Source organism: Anguilla anguilla, chromosome 17 (genome assembly GCF_013347855.1).
Source record: "Anguilla anguilla isolate fAngAng1 chromosome 17, fAngAng1.pri, whole genome shotgun sequence".
Taxonomy (NCBI): domain Eukaryota; kingdom Metazoa; phylum Chordata; class Actinopteri; order Anguilliformes; family Anguillidae; genus Anguilla; species Anguilla anguilla.
Window position 1 is genome coordinate 8,571,092 of NC_049217.1, and position 7,308 is coordinate 8,578,399.

Sequence of the window (7,308 nt, forward strand, 5' to 3'; positions counted from 1 at the left end):
TGTTCAGGAAAATCATTTTAACAATCATTAGTATCCACATAAATCCGATGTAACTAGCTGCTGTTGGCCATTTTATTCTGAATATAAATACTGTTTTCAGCAGTTCAGCTTTTTACAATTACTTCAGCATTGCTTCATGAGATGTCATGAGTGATAAGTATAATTGTTCATGCATGCTGTGACTTGCAAAGTTAGAGGGCATTCACCTTCAGATAAAAACCTATACTGCTACACTTCATAAAGGTAATACATCAGCTATCAACCACATGTTTACAATCACAGGTATATTTAGTAAGACAATAAATAAATTAAAATGCTATTGCTTTTTTAACACTGCAAACTACAAAAAAAAGAGCTGTGTGTTTGCACTGTCCAAAAAATCCCAGCTCTTCAGGGACGAGCCTTAAACCGCGTCTGTTAAGTCCATTGGCTGCAGATGGGGGGGGGGGGGGGTTGGCGGCTGCTCTACCTGGACTCAATGCTTTTTCCAGATGGGTCAGCCAGCTCAGCCAATCAAAGGGCCGGGAGCGTGCGGGATGCACAGGAACGAGGCCGTCTGATTCGGCAACATGTGGCGGCCAGAATCCCAACTGGGGATGGAAGTTGCAGGGTGCAGGGGACCCCAGACTGCGGAAGGGGGAAATAAAAGGCAATGGGGGCTCTCGGGTGGCGCAACCGATTAGAGCACTGGAACTTAGAGCAGCGATGCGCTCAAGGAACCAAATTCTGACTGTGTCCGGTTCAGCCTGCTAACTACTGCGCCCTCGGAGTATGTGCTGTCTATTAAGCAGACTGCATACTGCTTAGTGCGTATTTTTAGTACGCGATGGGCGGTATGCAGAAAGTATCCTCCAGACCGTTTTCCTACCGTACTGTGGAAGTGTAGTAAGACATTCTGCCCTTGTTTGGCCATGCTCACGTGTTGTTGTTGCTGTTGCGGAAATAAGTATATCATCCTAGAATTTTTAGGTACCCTACATTTTGCGAAAATTTCACCAACTTAACAGTTTTCTCATCCAGTGTACTCGACAAGCCTACTCAATAGCAGGCAAGTGTGCTGATTTGGCCACAGCCCCTGAGTGTGCCACTGTGGCCAGGATTCCAAACTGAGCAGCCGCCCAGGCAGGAAGCTGGTAATGGATGCCACAGTGAGGCCACAGTGGGAGTCGGTGCTCATAAATCAAAATATTGGCATAGGTTCAACGTTCAAAAGATGAGTTTTGTGGGCTGCTTGGTAGTTTGTCAGTGGTCTAGCGTGTGGATGGACCACACGGTTTGGTTTTGAATCCAGACCAAGCCAGTGCCCACAGGGTGACACACAACTGTCGTAGTCATCAATCGGGACCAAGGGAGGGTTTTCAGTCGGCTGGGATAACAGAAACTCATTGCTCTGGTGGCTCCTGCTGACTGACTGGGCACCTGCAGTCCTTGCTGGGCTGCACTTCGAGTGACTTCCTCTGGGTGTTGTCTGTGTGAGCCCAACTTGTAGACAGCAGCAGTTAGAAGTGGCTGATATCTGATGCCAGAATGCTTCTGAATTGATAGGAGCACTTAGTGCTGATGAATTCAACTGGACATTTCAAATGGAGGGAAAAGCATGCAAAGATAAGCTTTTTAATAATTTATATATACGTTATTAATATATAAGACTGATATTTTGGCATATTAACCATCATCAGTGTTGTTGTTTCTGCACAGATTTGGCCTGTATGGGCAAGTGGTAGACTGAAACATGCACCCTGAATCTCATATGGAGTTACAAAGCATGCAAATGTACTGCAGGCATTTGATTAAAATATTTTCTGGTCAAATGAGAATTTTAAAAAAACAGAAGTGTCAATGGCGGGAGAAATATGGTCCAGCAGCACGCTGGCTTTCATCTCCATCCCAGGGGGAGAAACCCAAACTGTCCGATCTATTTGCATCTCTGTGTCAGCTTGTGCACATTGTTGTGCATCCGTATGCGGCCATGCTATGTGTGTCTCTCATTCCAATCATTAAAAGGGTGAGGGGGGAGAAGTAGTGGAGACACACACTGGAGTGGACACAAAGACCCCAAATCCCCCCCCCCCCCCAGAAACCTCTCTCCGCTCCCCCATAAACCAGCCTGCCCAACATGTTAGGACAGTGAGCAGACGGCATTCTTCAGGAAAGAACTTCACCAGATCACCTCCCCCCTCCCCCACTCCTCCATCACCCCCCCCCTTTTTTTTTAAAGGACCCCTCTGCCCCATATCCTGCTTTTTGTAATGTGAGGGCTTTACAGAGCCTAATGGAGCTCATGGGCTCCACGTGAAGATCAGGGAACCTCACCCAAACAGCCCAATGACATGGCCCTCACTCTGAGGCTGCAGAAGCAGACCACACCCAGTGTTTGTGTGCTAGCGTGGCGCGTGGACCAGTCATCAGGCTATGGTTTCACTCGCTCGCTCTCTCTCTCTCTCACTGCTTCTGTCTCTCTCTCTCTCTCTCTTGTTGTTTCTCCCTCTCTCTCACTGCTTCTCTGTCTCTCTCTTGCGGTTTCCCTCTCTCTCCCTCTCTCCTTCTCTCTCTGTCTCTCTCTCTCCTTCTCTCTCTCTCTCTCTGCCTGTCCCTACCTGCCTACTGCATAACTCAAGTTCCTCAGTCACAACACGCACCCAACCCCCCCCCCCCCCCCCCCACCCACCCACCCACCCATTTAACCCCAGCACCCCCATCACACTGATCTGGATCCATAGCTCACTCCCCGCTGAAGCAGCCCCACCTTACCTCACTACACCCCCAGACCCCCCACCACCACCTGTGCCTCGCTACAAGACCATTGCTCAGGGCTAGAAAAGGAGAAGGGGAGCCCTGATCTGCTCTTATACGATGACAGCAGAGTACTTACCCATCGCAGAGGAAAACAAGCCTATTGCTGCGTTCACATGGATCATGGTGGACTGCAGATGGCAGAACAGCACTTTTGGGACGGCCTTGGGGGGGGAGGCAGGACGCCATGACGGCAAATAAACTACACATTGCAATGGTGATTGTCCTATGATAGAGTTCAGCGTAAATAGGAAAAAGAGGATTTTGCTTGGTATAGTTCTTTATTTATATATATTATGGCAACCATATTCATTTCTGGTTTTCCATGTTCATGTTGTGTTTTGTTGTGTCACATCCAGTAAACCAGCGATTTAAAAAGTTCAGCCATTTTTAAGTTTGAAGGGAAGCGCCGTCTGCAATTGACGGCATTCTTTGCAGTCCTCGCTAAATTTTTACAGTTTTACCGTGCCCTGGTCTGCTATATAATGACATCCGGTTTGTCGTCTACTGTGATCCATGTGAACACAGTATATGCCAGCACACCAAACTCTGGCCACGCCCAAGTTTGATGCGATTATGAAAATGATGATAACTTACAAATAATAGTTGTCTTTCGCCTCCAATGTATGCGTAATTGGGTGAAGGAGAGAAGGGAAGGGATGAGTGGTTTTGGTCTACTGGCTGCTGTGTGTATGCGCATGCATGCATGCATGGGTCTGCCCACCTGTCTTTGCATCTGTGCTTGTGCATATATGCTCACTTTCAAATGTGCATTCATTTGTGTTTCTTTGTGAGTTCCAACATGCATACCTGTACATGCATGTGCATGCGTACATGCCTGTCTTTGTGTGCAAGGGGGTGCATGCAGTGCATTTTCCAGGGTGGGGATGGGGGTGGTGGTGGGGGGGGGGGGGGACTCCACCCATTCCTCACTCTGTAGTCCAGAGTTAGTAAGACCCCAATGTAAACTGACAAGTTTACTTTGGGGTCTGACATCACCTCCAAACCTGTCAAGTTCTAAATATTTACACAAAACTTCACTCAAATGGATAAAATGTTTCCCTGGGGAGCAAGGAGCTCCCTTGCATTTAATCCCCCCCACCCCCCCCCCATGAAAAGAGAACAAAACACAGTCATATATGTTCATGTGCAGAATTAATATAGCATTTCTGTGCATCCCATGGCAACAACATTCTGACCGAATTCTTCTTCCAAATCTAATACTTGACTAATGCAATATCATTCTGTTTTTTTTTTTTTAAACAAATGGACAAATAAAGTGAGGCAAAGCAAATGAGTGAAAGAAGAGGAAAAGAATCCCTGGTGCTTGTTAATCATCCTGGCAAGATGAGAGTTTGGCCTCACCCTGAATGGAGCGTCTGAAATTGAGTCAAGAGCACATCCCACTGTCTCTTTTTCCATCTCATGTTCCTGTAATTCGATCACCTACACACAGGAGCAGCTCCCCTCCATTTTCCAACCATCGAAAGGTTTGATGCTAATCCTTTTGTTGAGCAGAGCTGGGCCTGGCACTGACAATCCTTGCATATGGCTGAAGAGCGGGGTAGGGTGAAGAGCGGGGGGTTGGATTTTGTACATCTTTGAAACGTAGAGGACTTGCCCATCTTGCTCCCTTGTGTGTAAGAACAGACGCGTTTTAGTGTCCAAGCATCTGGAGTCATTTAGGAGCCACGGAGCTGGATTCCCTTTGACTCTGTCTTCTTTTCTGTGACCTACTGTAGAAAAAGCGAGCAAACCAGCCACAGATCCACAAGTTACTCTGCCCTAAATTCAGTCAGAAAGGAACCGTCAGTCAAAAAAAAATAAAAATCAGAAAGGTTTTTAGGTTTCTATTTTCACAGTTGGGTGGCACAGTGGTGCGGTGGGTAGCACTGTTGCCTCACAGCAAGAAAGTTTGAATCCTGGGATCAAATCCTGGCCTGGACCTTTCTGTATGAAGAAGCTTTATTTGGGAAATGTACCATTCCTGAGTATGTAAGTGTGATCATACTCCATTTAGGTTTTTTAAGAAGAGCTCAGATGATCAGATGACTACTAGAAATAGAAACTAACCATATTAAATGCATAAAATATCCAATGTTACACTGCAGTGATGTAAAGACGGTTGAAATTTTCTGCAAGATCTTACTTGGAGATCACGGAATCCGTTTGAAACAGTGATATGACCGCAACCCATAGGTTTGTGTGGTATATTATGACATGTCTTAGGCTTTCATCAGGAAATATCCACACGTGCTACTGCTATCAGGTATTCATTATATAATTTGATGACCATTTTAGTTGTGTGCCATTTATATTCGCAAATAAAATGGATATGAAAAGACCTGGAGTTCCTGTTGGGTTGTTTTTGTCCTGTACATGTGACAATCAAGGATATTTTCTAGAAAAAAAATTGTAGTTCACAAGCATTTTAAAATATCTTTTTTGGTTACTGTTCTATAAATGCCCGAGTACTGATTGAGGATCTAGCTCAACATTTCCATGTGACTCTTTGATTTCGTAATATACAACAGTTATTTATTTAAAATACAGTTTATTCAAAAGTACTGTAGCCCAATAAAAAGAAATCATCAAAAAGCAGTCCACGTGTCAGTGTGGGTGTAGTTGAATTGTCCTCACAGACAGCATAAGTACAAAATAATAACAACTAATGAAAGTTATGAGAAGGACTTAGTCCCAAGCTAGGCAGTCTGTCAGTAGGAAAAGGGGTGTGTGGGCAGGCAATATTGCGATAGTGGAGTATAAAAATTCCAGGGCCAGCCTTAGGCAGCCATGTTGTGTTTTGGAATGCAGGCCATGCGGATTTCCAGACTGTCCTCACAGACAGAACATTCTCATCGCTCACTGAGTTTCCCCTGAAGTGGGAGAGGGAGCTCACACCGCAGGACCTGAGCTCCCACTCCGGAACGTATGCTCGCAGGAATGCGAAGTGACCATCTGTGAGAACGCTGCGTCCGCTCTAGTTGCGCTAGATCTACGTCCACAATTCACGTCTCTCTTCCCCCGTGCATTTTCCTGCCCCCTGGTAAAAGTATAAAACAGTTCTAGGAAGTCTATGTCCATGTCTATGTGGAAAAAAATCCAGAATTCTCTTTAGAGAATTATCAGTTGCCTGCTTTTTTGTTGTTAGTATCTTCTTTCTTTTTCTTTTTTTTTTTTGCATGTCTTACCAAATGCAAAATTCATTTTAAAGAGCGATGTTTTTCATCCAAGGAGAACTTAGCTTAGGGAGTGGAAGCTCTCTGAATGCTTCAGTTTTATTTAATCTGGACAGAGGCCCGTTCTCAGCCTGGAAAAAAAAGGAGCGCAGTTATTAAACAGACTCAACCACAGCGAGGCTTTGCCTGATCCTGTTTTTTTTCTTTTTTTTAAAAAAGAAAAGGAAAGAAGAGAAAAAGAAAGAAAGAGCTGCAGCAGAGACGCCACGTGGAAAATCTCTGCCTCACTTTCCAGGCCGTAAATCAGCTGTAGCCCCGGAGGAGAAAGGCCTGGCGCAGCGTGGCGGTCCGGCCGCGTCCTTCCCCTGAGCGCACAGGGGAGACTGCCGGGTCCCTCGGCCCGTAGCCGCGTCCCAGCGTTTAGTCTGACGGTATGACACACACACACACACACACACAAAACACTGATCCAGGATCAGCCCCCCTGCACCTAACCCCAGCCCTGGCCCGTGAGGAAGGAATGATTGCATTTTTAGTGCCATCACTAATGCATTAATTTCAATGCCCTGAAGGCAGCACAAGCAATGACAAGCTCTCCCAGCATCGCAGCTGCTCGTCATATACGCAGCGAGCCGGCCTACTGCATTACCCGCAGGTGTGCATTATCCACAGGTGATGAGTTTAATCTTGAGAGCGCCCTCTGACACAAAGATTCCAAAGCAAACATGCTCCACACTCCCCGTTCTTCTTCAGTGTCCTACAATGGTCTCAGGTAAGGATATGTCATGGAATGCGATGACCGAAGGACCCTTCTTCAATCTCCAGCATTAATTAAACTCTATGAGTGTCAATTCAACTCTTAACAGATAACATTTGGTCCCACTTTCCAGAGGCCTTTCACAGGCTTGCAATGCACACTGGAACCCTGCCCTGGATATGCGATATAGATAACGAATGGATGGATATTCCAGGCAAGGTGAGTGTGTTTAGAAGCTCAGCAGGCCGATAAAGGCAGTGACGTCAGTCCCACAGGCTCAATGTGATCCTGAATGTCTCTGAAAAGACCAAACAATGTGGAACAAATGAATCACGCTGGAAAAGTCAACAGTCAAACCAGAACCGCAACCCTGCCGAATAAAATGCCTTTTACTGCACATGCAGCTCTCAACATCAAAATCAAAGAGAGAAATAATGAGATGAGAAAGAGAAATAATATATGTTGGGGGGGGGGGATCACACAAACTATTACTCTCTGAATCACAGGATTCTTACTTTTCTGTACCACATTTGTGAGAAGGTGAAATCAACACTGTTTCAGTGGGTGGAGATTGGGTCT

The 7,308-nt window shown here is 45.8% G+C and overlaps 1 long non-coding RNA gene across 1 annotated transcript in view; it reads left to right on the top strand.

The window, feature by feature from the left end:
- Positions 1–5,095, top strand: part of LOC118216612 — a 66,804-nt gene extending 61,709 nt beyond the window's left edge. The window contains exon 4 of the long non-coding RNA XR_004763041.1: positions 4,074–5,095. This is a non-coding gene — a long non-coding RNA (uncharacterized LOC118216612). The remainder of the gene's footprint in view (positions 1–4,073) is intronic.
- The last annotated feature ends 2,213 nt before the right edge of the window (positions 5,096–7,308 follow it).